We start from the raw sequence: 17,446 nt of genomic DNA, 5'->3' as shown, positions 1-17,446 counted from the left end.
TTAGTTTTGAGGATAGAACAGCCGAGATGGACCAATAGATCTCATGTTGTCCCAAAATATTATGTTATGTTATGTAATGACTGTAATGTCTTACTCAAATTGTATTTTCTTAACCCTCAACATACCATACAAGCAAAAGTGCCCGTATATTATTTAATGGCTTTAAAAAGGGTAATTGTGTTGCACTCTTGTTGCACTCTCTCAGAGCCAAGTAATTGTTGAGGGGGAGAGAGAGAGAGATGCCTACGAAACTAGGAAATACGCTTTTTCTGAAAACTAACACCTGTTCCAAAGCCTTACTCGTTAAAAACGATCTTCGAACTAAATAAATTGGGAGTTGATGTGGATGCTCCAGTCCACAACTTTCCACGTCTAAAACTATCATTCACTGTCAACAGTCATATGTAGGAAGAGAATTGTTTCCAATGAAACATATTCGGGTAACGTAGCGAACATGTATTTATTTTCTTATGAATATAGATTTGTAACAAAAAGCTTTAGTCAATGAATTTTTATATATTGATGACCTAACAAAAATACAGCTAAGGAAAAAATTGTTCACATAACTGTAGTGAAACCAGCTACATCAGCTACTAGTTTTGCACATTATTTAAATCTAAAGATGAATTGAATATCGAATTTACTCATTTAAACATATGTGACAAGAAAAAATATTTTCATTTTCAATTCATGGTTGCCCCTTCCTGCCAGTGTTTGTCTTTATAAGCTATCTCTTTATCTATTATTATTTCACAAAATTTAAGATATGCCATTGTATGTATTCTATGGCAGTTTCTTAGCAACGCATTAATTACTTTTTATTTTATATGAAAACTGACATTTAATTAGTTTGTTTGTTTGTATTTAAGCACAAAGCTGCCCAATGGGCTATTTATGCTCTGCCCACCACGGGTATCGAAACCCGGTTTCTAGCGTTGTAAGTCCGCAGACGTGCCGCTGTGCCACTGGGGGCCGTGACATTTAGTAGGTATAACGCTATATCGCAGAGTTTATAAAGAGCATTACAAAAATTGATGATGTTGTTGATCGAAACATTTTATTTGTGTCTTATCTGTTAAATGTTGAATTATCACATTTAATTCATTAAAATATGCTCAGCAGAATGTTATTCTTCTTTAGGAGTGTACTGGGTCCGGTTGATATGTTTTCTTCATGTTTCTATTATGCATTATAATTTGCATGCTGTTTTTCTATGATGGAGATGTTTTGCCACACCCATTATGATCATGAATACTAATATGCAACTGAATATTAGTACATAATATACTCCATGCGCTATTTTGTATGCTAGTATATCTATATAACACATACGTCTGTTCTCTACGATACTGTAATGTTATCAGTTGTAAGTTTAACGAAATAAGAAAGATATAATTTTTCAAAAACGTTTCTGGAAATTTCAAGGGATTCAAACAAAAAGCTTATTTATATTTTACATTTGTGTTAATAGAAATATCACCAAGCGTCTAAAGAGGATTTTGATGTATAATTTTTCTTTGGGACCGTGTATGGGTTATGAAATCCCAATAAGTATTCTATGACATTCCTAACAAGTTGCACATATTCTAAAGTCACCAAGTGCACAGAAGTATAAAACACAAGTCTATCCTCTTAGAGAAAAGAAAACGCTTTTAAGGAACCTTTATCAAAAATAAAACGATTCTTTGCTGATCAAAAAAAAAAAACTTGTTGTAAGTAGAAAAATGGTTTTTCATTAATTATAATGATTTTTAGGAGAAATTCCACCAAGAAAAAAACTTAGAATTTCCTTGCATATGAATTAGCTTTTGAAACACTTTATCATTCCACCATTGTATAAAAGAAAAACTTATCACTGTTAATAAAAATAAGTGAACCAAACAAACAATATTTAGGAAACTACAGTTATTAAATTCTTACTAGTGATATACTGTGCAGGCTAATCTTTCCGTAAGATACATTTGTTGTGAGGAATTTTTATGTTTTTATGTCAGTATGAATTTAGAAAATGAGAAGAAGTACAATTGGTTAAGCCTATTGGTGAAGCCAGTTATTAAGTTTTACCTCATAAGTCAGTACATGTTAACGTAAGTTAAAATGTTATATTTAGCTTTTTTTACATGTACATGGCTAAACTTTTTGTCAGACGTAACTTAACACACGAACAGTGATAATGCGTAGAATTTCAGTCAAACAGTCTAACACTAGCATTTACCTACAGCAGGTATGAACCCACATACACACAGCACGTACCATTCAAAAGTTTATTCTGCATAGTAGTCTTTCTTCAGACTTTCCGGTTATTTTCTGTATACCTTTACAATGCAAGCTAGTAAACGTTAACCTCCTTTGAGTTTCCCTAGTCAATGTGCTTATACTTTTATAATATATTTTACATAATAACTTCTCCAGATTTGAGGACCAGGTTTACCACTTACTTCATGGGGTAGTTCTGTGTAATAGAGGATCTGTATACCTTACAGTAATTTTTCATACACTCAACAGAACCTGAAGTACTCGCGAGTGGTAAGTATGGTGAACAACGACCCTCTCTCTCTGGTTGTATTACATTGGTGATATACACGGTGTTTGAAATGATGGTTTACAAAACTAATTTGCTTCTATCGCTTCCTAAATTAAGTTCGTGAAAACACAAGCTTTACTTTTGAATATTCTTCATCAGGCGATTGCTTGTAAGTTTTAGGTTCATTCCTCACCCATAGAACATTGTTTCATCATTTGTTTTTCGTGGAAACTCGAGAATAGATTAGTCATAGCTAGTGCAAGCTTAGATCTCATATTAATTCCACCAACTTCATCAAAAGTTTTCCTATTACACAAAATACGGTTCTTTATTTGATAACGACATTAACCTAGAAAGTTTATTTACTATGTCTGGCTGAAGACGAAAAAAAAATCAGTTTTCAACAAAAATCAATAGTCTTTTACAAAGAGATGCTGGTGGAAAGAAACTACATCAAACTTGGCTGTCATGTACACATTTTCATTAAACGTCAAACGCTTGACAGAACCAAAGCTATGCTTAACAGTAAATGCATTGTTTATGTACTCCCAAAGAAAAGTTAACAGAAAACCTGATAATTTATGAACATAAGCGTCAATATAAAAATATGAAAATGAATTATACGCAAATAACCAAAATATTCCAAAATATTTTAAATAAAGATATGAAACTATTTTCAAGCGCATCTTATATTTTGTATATATACACTTTATAAAGATAAATCATAAACCTCTAAACGCCAATGAACGAACAAAAATATCAATTAAAAATTACGTTACATAAGTAAGTTCGAGAAAAGCTAATACAAACTTGGCGTAGGATAACCTGCGTTTAGCTAAGTAGAATCACACAGAATATAGAGTCAGAACGTTTAGTTTACTTTGAGATAGAGCTAAGCGTAAAACTATCTGTTTAAAATTGCTTTAAGACCCTTTAGCAAGTTAAACTAAATGAGCGCTTCATAATTTGGCAAAAGCCAGCTTAAGATGTCTTGTGCAATTACTGAACACTGATTAATATTTAGAGCGTTTTTGTTATAAGAAATAAGTCAGTCGGGTTTTGCTCTCCGTGTTTGTCGTTCTTGTAATGAGAAACACTTTATAAAATGTTAAGTAGACAATGATGTACTAACTTTCTGTTCACTTAACAACACAAAACAATAATGTTGTTGATGGGTAAATAAATAACGAGAAAAATATTGGTAAGTTATAAAACAGGGATGCAGAGAGAGAGAGAGAGAGCCGGTGGTCTCGTGTATAGAATGTAGTTATTGCTCTAACTTGCTTTTCTGAATGACCAGAGTTTGGAGCATGCGCAGTATTCTTGCTCATGAGCTACAATATCTAAAGAACAGTCAAGTTGGAGAGTTAAAACGGCTGACGCACGAGTGGATGTGTATCAAATAAAGAAGAGCATGTTTTTAAACTTCATGAGATTTCTCTAGCTATTACAGTTTCGCAAAAGTCTACAAACGGAAAATATTTAACACTGAGAAGCGAATAGCCAGTTCGATGGCTGGTCTGACACGAGGAATCGCTCCTAGGTACAAGGAGTTGTTTGGTAGAAGTACTCCAACCCGTACTGTATTATTAGACGACCGGTCATATTGAATTAGGTAATCAGACCACAAACTTTCTCCTGTCACTGATATAAAAAATAATAAAACAATTAATGATGCTACCCCAAAGGTCCAGTTTCTCGCTGGATAAGTGGGTCGAGAAAACGAACACCTTCTATTTCTGTTAATAATCATACTCGGAAATAAGTGTTTCAGGGATCGAAATAATTGTTATCTTTGTATGCACTATTCGTTAAAGTTAAAAACTGTCACTTTATTTGTAGTTCGGATTCAGAACCAAGGGTTGTTGCCAGGATGGCACTGGCAAGTAAAGTACAGAGACACTAAATGTAGCACAGCTTACGGTCCCATGCAGGCCTTCAGGTCCTTCTCAAGGACCGAGTTCATGTATTTTTTGGCCCAGTGTGTGACTATGTTATTGCACCGATCGCTCGACTCCTTAAATTCTGGAACGTTCCAATGCTAACTGCAGGTGCTTTAGCTCGAGACTACGGCTTGGACAAGTCGACATTTGATACTGAGTTTTACTTACTGACACGTGCTGGTCTTTCCTTCAACGGAGTTGCTTCTTTTTTGTTAGCAGTGTTTAGCCGTTTTGGTTGGCAGAACATCCTAGTGACTTATGAAGAGTTTGCATGGCCAGAGATTTCCGAAGAGGACTACTGTGTTCTATGGACGAAAGCTCTGGTATCAGAGCTTCGAGTACTGGAAAATTTTACTCTACACCATTACAAACTGAAGAGTAACATGACAGCGGCCAACTCCCAAACGGTTCTGAAGAAAGAAGTGGGGACGAAGTATGGAGGTAAGATTTGGTTCCTAAATGATATCGGCTGTTTGTTTGTTGTTAAGTATAAAGTTGCACAAAAGCTATATATAGGTTGTACATCACCTCAAGTGATAGTTTAATCAGCCTACTATGTTTGACAAAAACAGAGTTCAGGTAGATATTTTAACGTTCAGAGCTCTCTGTTTCATCACCAAAATCAGGAGTTTGTCTCAAAGGCTACAGCACGCCTTATCAAGCCAAAGCGTATCTAGATCAAGGAGAATAAATGCTCATTTCTCTATTAAACTCAAATCTTTACACATCGTACTTGTTTTATATGTCTTTTCATAGACGCACTTACTTACTTCTCATCTTTCTTGAATGACGGATTGCTGATTGAAGTATTGGTTATTGGACTTTTCCCCCTTTTAATAGACGGTTTGTTTGTTTGAAGTTAAGCACAAAGCTACACAATCAGCAATCTGTGCTCTGCCCACCACTGATATCGAAACCCGGTTTCTAGCGTTGTAAGTCCGCAGACATACCGCTGTACCACTTGGGGGCTTGATAGACGGATAGCGAGCATAGTGCTATAAATAATAACTTTAATTCATATAGCTTACACATGACATTATTACAAGATAAAAGCAACTCAACTGAAAAAAACTAAGATAAATTTCGTTTAAAAATGTCCGGCTATCTTACCAAAAGTTGTGGATTTAACTCAACTTTATTTTCTTTTTCTTCTCAGAATGTATCTTAAGAACGTCTTAAATACTTTTCATGTAATTTGTAATACACAAGACGTTATTCTATTCTACTGTAACATTTGTAAAATGTTATCGTAGTATTATGAAAATAGTGGCTTTTTGAATAATGTAATAAACATGTGTTTCTCTCAGTAATACACACGTGATCGAATTACAATTTCAAGAGTAAACACATAACTAAATTTCACATCAAAATAGGTCTGTGTTTTTACACTATATTTAGGTATGTTATCATTATAAAATAACAAAAATGACATATATTAGAGTAATAATATAATGATCCGTACAACTAAAGCATACTTATATCCCTAAATAATTCTAGTGTAGGCGTATATACGAAGGAAGGTATGTTTACAGTGTACACAAAGATCAGTATAATCTTTCTGGATATGTTTTTAAAAATTATTAAGGTTGTTGAAATGAGACGATTTAAGCGGAATAAGTTGAGATGCTGTAGTTATATTTTGTTATAAATGTTAATATTTATTATCGTATATCAATACTTTCTTTATATGCTGCTATTAGACATTATTAAACTTATTGCCTCCCAGTGGCTCAGAGGTATGTCTGCGGACTTCCAACGCTAGAATCCGGGTTTCGATACCCGTGGTGGGCAGAGGACAGATAGTCCATTGTGTAGCTTTGTGCTTAATTACAAACAAACATACAAATTAAACTTATTGAAAACAACATCAAGGCGTCTTGTATGAAACTTAATCCTTCCTCAACAGAATACGATAAAAAAATTGTTTGTACTCGAAACTGTAATTCTATATTGTTTTTTTTTTTGTATTAAACCACTTATAAGCATTGTGGTAATTTTACCCGTCATAAGAAAGTAACGTATAAGAAACATAATAAGCATTTTCAGTCGGCATATCAAAAGGCGTTGTATATAACCATCACAAGTAAATATATCACTTTAGAAAAAATATCTTAAGATGTTTTTATAGCAGAGAAACAATACGGTTACATATACATTTCCGAATGCTGACTAGATAATACGCTTGAGGTGATCACGCTGTTTTTCATTTATTTCTATCGCTGTGTACGTTTACGTCTGTCTAGCACTTTCTTTTTTTTTTTTTGGATGGGGGGGAATTCGCTCGGCGTCACTTTATTATTACGCTACAAGAAAGTGATGATTAAAAAATAACTTTGAAAAGGCGTTTTATGCACATTCTGTTTATCTAACTAATGCCATAATTTATTTAACAACGTCACGGATGAAAAATATAAAAAAGCTAAACAACATCATTGCAGTTTGAAGTTTTTTTATGGACTTCACGCTATCTGAAGCAAGTATATTATCAAGAATAAATATATAATATCAGAAATAAATGTATATTATCAGAGATAAATATATATTATCAGAAATAAATATATATTATCAGAAATAAATATATATTATCAGAAATAAATGTATATTATCAGAAATAAATATATATTATCAGAAATAAATGTATATTATCAGAAATAAATGTATATTATCAGAAATAAATATATATTATCAGAAATAAATGTATATTATCAAAAATAAATGTATATTATCAGAAATAAATGTATATTATCAAAAATAAATATATGTTATCAGAAATAAATGTATATTATGAGAAATAAATATATGTTATCAGAAATAAATGTATATTATGAGAAATAAGTAAGAAAATACACAACACATAAACTAATTTTGCTAAGCGTTTTGCGCTAGTTTGTTTGTTTGAAGTTAAACACAAAGCTACACAAGTGACTATCTGTGCGCTAGTATTGCCTGCTATACAAGCTGTACTAAAGTTTATTGTTTCAAAGAATCTTGTACATGTAGTTATTGTACAACTTTTATAATATATCAACATTTATTTTGGCGCTTCATTAATTCTAACTGTATTTTGATTTTATAGTTTTCTTTTGATATAAGATGTTTGTTTTACAATTTAACTAAACTAAAATATATAATTTTAGGATTGTTTTGAATATTTTAAATGCTTTAACTTGTTGATAAAAACACATATCATATCTCATTTTCGAAACTATGTAAATTCACTTCACCCACACTATAATCAGGATCAATATTTCGCAAGGACCTTAACTACAAGGAAATACATAATTTATGAAGGTCACATACTATGACTACAGCTTTGAAAATTATTAGCGGTTTCTGTGACAGACAGCTTAACCTCTTTTCTTTAAAAATTATTGAACAACAAAAGATTTAAGTGCTTATATACAAATCACTTTTCTAGATGTTAAATATTACTCATATAAAGATGAACCCTTTTCAAGGGTTATGATGTCGTAATGTGCAGGCAAACCACCTGTGCGCTTTGGTAGAGATGTAAAGTTTTCAAAATGTCTGTACGTATTAGGCATGTCTTCTTAATATCAAAGGTAAGTCACGAGAACCACTAATTTCCCCTCATCCTAATTACTCACGGTACTGGGTCATTCAAATATATTTTCTAGTCAGAAAGATTGTTGTACTGTCGAACTTGCTGTATCAAAATCGACGATAATATTTTCCACCCACTGGCAAGTCAGAAGATGATCCAGGGATATAACATATCATTCCTTGAAGTGAGAGAAACCGTCTCTCAGATGGTAAGTGTATGAATTGTATTGTTGGTATTAGTACAAAATTCCATATTTTCTCAATCTGTAACAACGTAACTTAACTAAATCTAAACAACTTATGATTTTAAGAAAACTGATACTTTAAGAAACATATAAAGAGTATCTAAAGCCACCACAACATTCAGTTGTCTTTAAACTTTTATTGTATTTGTGTTTGAAAAAAAAATTGTTTCACTGTGTTTAATTATGCATACTCTTTTCTTTTGAGTCAAAATTAGTCGAGGTTAAAAGAACCCAGATTTTTGTTCTGCAGTACATTATCTGTCGAGCCTCCCGTTATTTTGCAGCTTCTACTCAATTACTCGACGGAAAACAGTGAACCATACAATGTTTCTTTCTTTATCCAAAACTAGATTCCAAAAGTGTATCATAAAATCATTCTTTGTGAAAAAAAGTCGCAGAAATATCTCTGCTACTTATTAACATCAGAAATATTAGCAGCATTGATACTAAAAACATCTGCCCATACTTCAAAAATCCACAGAGTTTACAAGTATTATAACTTATAACAACAAAAAAAAGAGAATAAATTTGACCGATAGACAATGAAGAAAGTTTTTGAATATTTCATTAAACACTTCCTTGGTATTTGTTTAGCTAGCCTGTAAAAGATGAACACATTCAAGTAGAATTTTTCAATAGTCAGCTAATAGTTTGTACAAAAATGATAGCTTCGGTAAGATTAATCTCGATCAAAATTGCAGTAATGTTTTATTTTGTTTAAGAACAGTAGAGAGAATTGTTAATTAGGACTTAAAATTAATTTTAGTAATGAATGTAACCTTTTTCCGAGTAGTTAATTTATTGCATTATAGATAGATTAGTTTGGATTGGTTTTATTACTGTGAGTACACAACTCAATTGCAACTAAAATTCAAGTAAGATATTTTGCATTATTTTGCCAGTGATAATAAAAGCTAAAGAAAACTAAAGTAGGATGCGATTGCTGATGAAAATACATTGAAGGACTTTAATACGAAGGATAAAGTGGTATTCACTGAAAGCTAGATGAATAGGGTAGACTGCCACTTACAATCTGGGTATAGCAGTCTTTAGTTTCTTTCCTCACCAAGGCTATTGTAGCAGCAACAGAACTTTGAAAGACACGGCCTTAGAAAAAATAAATCATTTTTTGAAAAAAGTATTTAATGGTGTAGAAATGAAAGTTCTTCTTTATGTATTTAGTATACGTATTCCTAATTATAATGATCGAGCAATACACCATACAAATTTGAATAACATCTCTGAGTTTTAACATGGGTTTTCTGCATGAGAAAGAATAGTAGAGCCAAAATTTATAGTAATGGATTATATTCGTATTACATAAATATAATAATAAAATATCATATTTTGGCCTGTATTAATTAATTAGGGCCGGCCGTACCCCAGTGGTTAGCTGTCAGGCTGCAGACCGAAGAGTCTAGGATTGAAGACGGGTTTCGCTGAATACGATTTACGCTTTGAGCGGTATAGACTTGAGTTAAAGAAGTGATAGTCAACTCCTTTATTTTGTTGAAAGAATCAGATAAAACCCTTATGGTGGAAGTCACTGTTGGCTGGCTACCTTCCCTCTATCTATACATGAATCCTATGGCGTCTCTGATTTGGCCACTCTGATCTAGTGTCATTCAGGTTGAAAGTTCCATTCTAATTAATTAATATATTTCCATTAAAATTATGAGGTGTATTCTGGGATACTTTATCTTCCTACTTACCCATGAAGTCGCCATTATTATTTAATTATAAAATAAATTATATAAAATTATAAAATAGTTTAATGACATGATTGTGTTTTTGAGTATTAATTACATAAGTTTTTTTTATATATTTCTTAATGCAGGTGAACACTGTTTAAAACTATGCGTAGTTTTTCAGGAAAAATAATTTTAAAAAGATGACATTATTCTGAAAAATCAACTGTATGTTAAGATGAAATTTGTTATCACACAAGTAAACGGAAAAACAATATTTTGTAAAATATAGCTCTATTATTAATAGCCCCCCAGTGGCCCAGCGGTATGTCTGAGGACTTACTACGCTAGAAACCGGGTTTCGATACCCGTGGTGGTCAGAGCATCATTGTGTAGCTTTGTGCTTAACTTCAAACAAAACAAACTTCTATCAGTAATAATCCTTTACAGTAATTTTTGATATTGATAAATATATATATTTTTGTACATTAACTGTTAATTTAGTTCACTATAAGAAGTTTAACCGAAGTTTTACTGAGTGTACATGGTATTAATTTACCATAATTTGACCACTGTTTTGTATGATAATAATATTACTGTAAAGTTTTATAGCTTCTCTGTATAGTGATAAATTGCTATAACAAGTTTGGTCACTCTTCTAGTTCTTTTAGTTCACTATAAGAAGTTTAACCGAAGTTTTACTGAGTGTACATGGTATTAATTTACCATAATTTGACCACTGTTTTGTATGATAATAATACTACTATAAAGCTTTATAGCTTCTCTGTATAGTGATAAATTGCTATAACAAGTTTGGTCACTCTGCCTTACTATATTAGGTTATTATAGCATATTTGGTCTTTATTTCGTTTGATATTAATTTACTATTAAAGGAAAAACTCATGCTTCGTGTTCGAAACATTTGTTTTGGTTGTGGTAGTATGTATTTCAATACACAAAAAGTTCATAAAATGTAAAGACAGCGCTGTTTATTCAAAGTAATTAAAACACTCAAGTGACCTTCCTAGACTACTCACTTATGAGGATAGGTACGTAGAGTTCTGAACGAATCTGATGGCTGTGCGTGGCGACTCAATGCCTGCGAGGTAAAACCTAAGTGGATTAAGCCTATTCCACTACACGTGATACCCATAAAACACCTATAGTACTTTGGGCCGAATGATCTGATTAAAAATGACAAACCGAGCGACTTTTCTAGTAAGAGACACCAGATCTAGCGGCGCTTTCAGAACATGGATATCGGGAGCAAGTAGTGATATTGCTCTCAGGTCCCTACGCATCAGGGTGACGGTGCCGGCACTCTCAGTGTGAAGAAATTCATACGCAAAACTTTAACATATAAACACTTCTGTCTGAGATGGAACTGTGAGGGATCACAGATCGATTCCCCAAATGTCTTTCCCATTGCAGTGCATAATACTATCTACACCCACCCCTTTCTCACAAATATGGTGATGTCGTCCGTACTTCTCTACTCCTAATTTCATTTTCGCACAGTTTAATGAAGTTAAAAATTTTCCCACGCAAGCTCACACTTTGCTATTTGATTTATATAGTTAATAAGCTTGATAACTCTTCTAATGTTGTGCTGGACAAAATCTAGTGGTTACTTAGAACACCAGAGATTAACGATTAAGGAGCAAAAAAATCTGCAAAATTCCAAGGAAATTCCAGTGTATAATGTGCATTGTAATTATTAACAACTTAACTTATTTACCATGTATAACATGAAAGTCCAGTTAGTAAACGTTAAGGGTTGAAGGTAAAATTTTTACATTTAAATTGCTTGGAAAAGACTTCTACAATAATAATTTTGCTTTGATGATTAGTAAGTGATTAGGTTTAATCGAAATCTTCTTAGCTGGCTTCTCCTATGAAGTATTAATTAAGTTCGAAAACACAGATATAAAAAATTAGTAATCTTAACTAACAGATGGATTAATACAATCTATGCTCAGTGTATGTTTTTATAATTTGTATTTACTGTCTAGCAAGCATTAATAATAGTGTTATCATTTTTGTTATCGCTACTTTACATTTACTGGAAAGTATTTTACACTAAATTTCAATAGCTAACTTAGACCTTATTACTATTCACAGCTAACTTTCTATGGACTCAGTTATCCATAATTCATTTGCCTAGTTGTTTTTGTTTATATGTACGGTGACTTTTGAGGATGGAACAGCCGAGATGGACCAATAGGTCCCATGTTGTCCCAAAATAGTATGTTATGTCATCAGTATACCTTTATTAATGTAACTTTACATGTTAAACCTATATTACTCTGCAATAAACGATGTCTTGTTCAATGACTATACTGTATTAAACCTATAAAAGTTTGGGCTTAAGATTATGGTGTGTACAAATAATCTTATATTATTAAATCTCTATTGATATTAAATTTGAAAGTAGATTATGATCAATTAAAAATGAATATACAGCCTTTGTATTAATATTACAAATGGGAGCGAGATTATGTTTGGTAAATATATCTTTACAGTCTTAACTCTATTTTAATCCCAATAAGCTCGAAACGAATGAATATTCGGTAAAGACGATTATGTCAACCACGATTACGTTAAAAAGAAAATATGATCAGATCTAAAGCATATCACCTACCAGTTTATAAATGAATTAGAAGTCTAGATTGTCAATTTAAGTAGCATGTAACTAACTATAAAGTGAAAGTTACAAGAATAGTAATGTAACGATAAATATTTTAAAACGACACCTAATCATGTCCATGGATTACTGATGGATCTTTACCGGTTTGCCAACTGTTATGAATCACCTTCATTAGCTGCATATCGTGTCCGTCCTGTTAAGATGGGTAAAAGGATTTTAACTGCAGAAAACTAGGATCAATTGTTCTTGCATTGGTTGGTACGAGTAGCCAAACTTAGCAACACGGCATTTTCTCGATCCGTTTCTGTTGAAGGATTTCGGGCATTTGAAAAAGGTGCTAAAGGTGATTTATTACAATTTCTTATTTTTTACCACTTCTTTCTTTTTGTCTCATTTGATAGATCAAGTTGTATTAAGATAAATGTTTTGTTTATATGTCGTCATTCAGTTACCTATTCTTGGTGTTTGTTTGTTTTGAATTTCGCGCAAAGCTGCACGAGGACTATCTGCGCTAGCCGTCCCTAATTTAGCAGTGTAAGACTAGAGGGAAGGCAGCTAGTCATCACTACCCACCGCCAACTCTTGGGCTACTCTTTTACCAACGAATAGTGGGATTGGCCGTCACATTAGAACGCTCCTACGGCTGAAAGGGCGAGCATGTTTTGGTGGGACGGGGATTCGAACCCGCTACCCTTATATTGCGAATCGAGCGCCCTAACCACCTGGTCATGCCGGGCCTGGTATTTGATAATGTGATGCTTTAGTTAATAATTTTTGTGTAAATAAATTAAGGTTGAAGGATAGTAAATTAAATTTCGAAATGTGGTGATTACGTCTATTCTTGTTGTAGCTTACTTCTATTCCTTTCAGTTTCTCAGATTCATTAAAGCTGTACGTTTAGAAAGATTAATCCATCTTTATTAGTACAAAGCGCAAGAATGTTTTAACATTCACAGGTGTAGTTTACGAGTCGGTTCTACATATAAAAGGTAAAATTTCTGTATAGGTAAAACTTCAAATCTCATCAGCTCACACAAGACAATAGTAGTCAGTATCACCACAGAAACAACAACAACAAATTGAAGGTAGAGAGAGTAACAGAGTGCATTGTCTACAACATTTGTTTTAGTCTCAGAATTTATGTATCACCACAGAAACAACAACAACAAATTGAAGGTAGAGAGAGTAACAGAGTGCATTGTTTACAACATTTGTTTTAGTCTCAGAATTTATGTATCACCACAGAAACAACAACAACAAATTGAAGGTAGAGAGAGTAACAGAGCGCATTGTTTACAACATTTGTTTTAGTCTGAGAATTTATGTATTTCCTTTTATTGTGAATTAAAATGGAAGCTTAAAGTTCCTACTAGTAAGATCAGTTAATATTTTAACTGTAAGTTATTGCCGAGACGAAAATACTTCTTTATAAGTTTATTTTCCTAGGAGCAGTACATTTTAGTTTAGTTCAAGTGGATAGTTTTTAGTGCAGCTAACTTTCATTTATTACTTCGATATTAGATTCACAAATATCTCCGGTTGGACAACTTTAAATTTACTGACTTACAACGCTTAAACCTGGGGGTTCGATTCCACACGGTGGACACAGAAGATAGTGCAACTTGGCTGTGTTCTGACACAAACAAACAAAAACTCACAAATATTAGGTATAATATTTTTTAAGTCACGAAGTTTGTATATTTTTCTTTATGAGCCAACTTACATGAAACAATATGATGTACACACTCTCTTTCAATGATAAGTGAATTTTATAAAAGAAATATGCACTTCTGGTTATACGGTCTATCAAATTTTGTTTTTCAAACCTTATCTGTTTAAACGTTAACAGACACATGATATAAGTGCTGTAAAAGAAGTAGACCACACAAAAAAGCACCAATACTCAGACTTATTGCGCGTTGTAAAAATAGTAAAAATACTGAAAGAATTATTACAGTAGATTTATTGGAAATACAAATCTATCACGAACTTTATTTTTATATAGTTAAAGTATATTTCAAGGAAATATTAAAAATATCTGTAGTTTGCATCCATTATTGGAGGAAATATTTTTTAAATAGTTTTGAGAGCATCAGGCATGGCGTATTTCCATTAAAATGAACAAAATTTTCTCATATTGCTTGTACTGAAACCCCATGGGTTTAAATGCAACGAGAGTTCCTGATAAATAAATGAACGATTCTAACTATTCATCTAGTATATGTTTTAAGATGAAGCTTTGCTCGTTCAATTTAACTTGTTTAATGACTTCCTCAAAGTCGCATAACATCATGTAAATTTATGACGAAGCAAATCAACAGTAATATTGTCGTATCGTGAACTTTCAGCAACCTTTCCATTCTACAGAGTAAAGCTTGGATCCATTACTTAGATTCTTAGAATACTTTTTATACTTATGCTTGAGAACTAAAGTTAAGCCCTAGTAGGCGAATTGTATCAGTTTGAAAAGCATATTAAATTAATGGAGAAACATGGCAGCATGTAGATAACAAGGAAAGCCTGATACAAATACAGAGAAAAACTAGGGTATGATTATTTAGTAAATATTTCATATTATTCATATAATCCGTGATTTTTAGAATAATAATGTGAATTTGTTCTTTCAGATAAAAACCTTCATGAACCGTATGTTGCTTATTTCACCGTTATTCACGCTCAGATTCGAACTTGATATTCAGACGTTTACAGTTACTCCACAAATTATTACTTGATATTTGAGTTCATAATGGAGTATCTTCATAGTTCATAAATAATCCCTTCCTGTCTGAATTGTAATATATTTTTTTATAGTTTATGCATGATTCCTGAGATCTTAAATTAAAAAACAAATAATTTATGTAATAAAAACGAAAACAATATCGTGATAATTCTATTGTATTCGTAAAGATAACTAATAGCTAATACTATTTCTATTTCATACAAGGCATCCACCAGTAGTTCATCAGAAAGTTTACGGACTTATACACCCGTAAAATTCGGAGTTCGATTCCCTTTGCGGTAGAAAGATCACGGGTAGCCAATTGTGCAGGTTTCCATTAAAAACAGTAGCCAACCAACTCATACAAGGTTCATTATATCTTGTGTACTGATTGCAATCGTATTCAGCCGTGATTTAGATCATTTCACCACTCTATAAATGAAACATGTTGCTACAAATTCCAACACCCTTGAATTTGTTTTAAAATATTTCTAAACTCGATATGTAGAGTTTCAGATAGTATGATTGACTTCTCAGCAAAGGGTGTTAAATAAGTGAAGTTTATTTCAGAGCAAAGCTACATGTGAACTAAACGAAGACTACAGTCCTTTATTTTAAACCACTAGTAACAGATTAACGTGAAGGTAATCAACAGTGAACAGCACTCTTGACACACTCTTAGGCTACCGTTATCTGATCGAAAGATGGGATTTTACTGTCACTCTTATAGCACACCCAGGATCTCAAGGTGCGGAGTATATTTTTGTGCAAACAACACTCGAACTTGAACCCTTGTATCAAATAACACAAAAATAAATATTATGAGTACGCATAATCGATTACAGTTACATTAACAGAAGGTAATATAATTCATTCAGTGATAAAACACACGTTGATTTTATATACCCTTTCGTGTGTTTGATGTCATTACTACTTATGTAAGTGTGAAACAATTGAAGTAACATTTTATATTAAAAATACGTAAATAATACATAATATTACTTGTTGTATAGTATTCACTAAATTAGTATATTTTAAAAGTAACAATCTTATACAAATACAAAAATAGTCGAACTCAAATAACAGATATTTAAATTAGGATGCAAAATGCCTTAAGAAAAGTAAAATATATGTGAAAAAATACAATCCACACAGTGGTGGAAATACACAGTTTACCAAACGTATTATTTGTCTCTACTACGTTTTTACAAGTCTCACAAAAAGAATAAAATTCAAATTAGAGGCAAAGTACAATTTACTTTCTCTAGTAGTGTAGTTTGTTGCACAAGGATATATTGTACTTATGTATAGTCTCTGTTTATTATATGAGTCTGGAATACAAATTTGCTTATTACTCCTAGTGACCTATACTTATATATTATTTATTTAGGTAGAATTAGGTTTTCGCAACTGGCTGCAGACGTTGACAGCATAATTAATTAAAGAGAAAAATACAATTAATTTATAAATTCAAAACAAATAAACTGAAATAAGGCTAGGTTAGAACTAATTAGGAAGTTGTATTTTTGTTAACACCGTACTTGTGGGACTAGTTATTGAAGAACTGATCCTTTAACAAAAATTCAGTATAGATAAAATTAATAAACAAAAACAAAGAACTGCGAAGTATTCTAAAAATAGGCGCTTTCAATAATAAAAAACAACGAATCTTGAGTTTCATTTGACGGAGGGCTAGTCCTTACATTTCTGTATATTAAATGTTAATTAATATTCACTTCTTTAGTTATCTTTAGAATACTACTTTTATGACTATTTTACAATAGAGTAACATTTTATGATTGGAAATTCTGATACTATTTGTTTTGCCAGTAAGGAACTCAGTAGTTTAGGGATTTTATTCTTCATGTAAAGTCGAGACAGCTTAGTCTGCTAAGAGATCATTAGCCGATCAAGTGATATGTTCGCTTCCATCCCCATCCTGCTTGGTTCCTTTTTTCAAGTTCAGTAGCCAGTTATTGCCTGCTGTACCGTACAGCAGATTAGTAACAGATTAACGTGAAGGTAATCAACTGTAGAGTTTCAGATAGTAGGATTGACTTCTCAGCAAAGGGTGTTAAATAAGAGAAGTTTATTTCAGAGCAAAGATACATGTGAA

Source organism: Limulus polyphemus, unplaced genomic scaffold (assembly GCF_000517525.1).
Source record: "Limulus polyphemus unplaced genomic scaffold, Limulus_polyphemus-2.1.2 Scaffold204, whole genome shotgun sequence".
Taxonomy (NCBI): domain Eukaryota; kingdom Metazoa; phylum Arthropoda; class Merostomata; order Xiphosura; family Limulidae; genus Limulus; species Limulus polyphemus.
The sequence above is the reverse complement of the archived record's forward strand: the minus strand, read 5'-3'. Positions refer to the sequence as shown.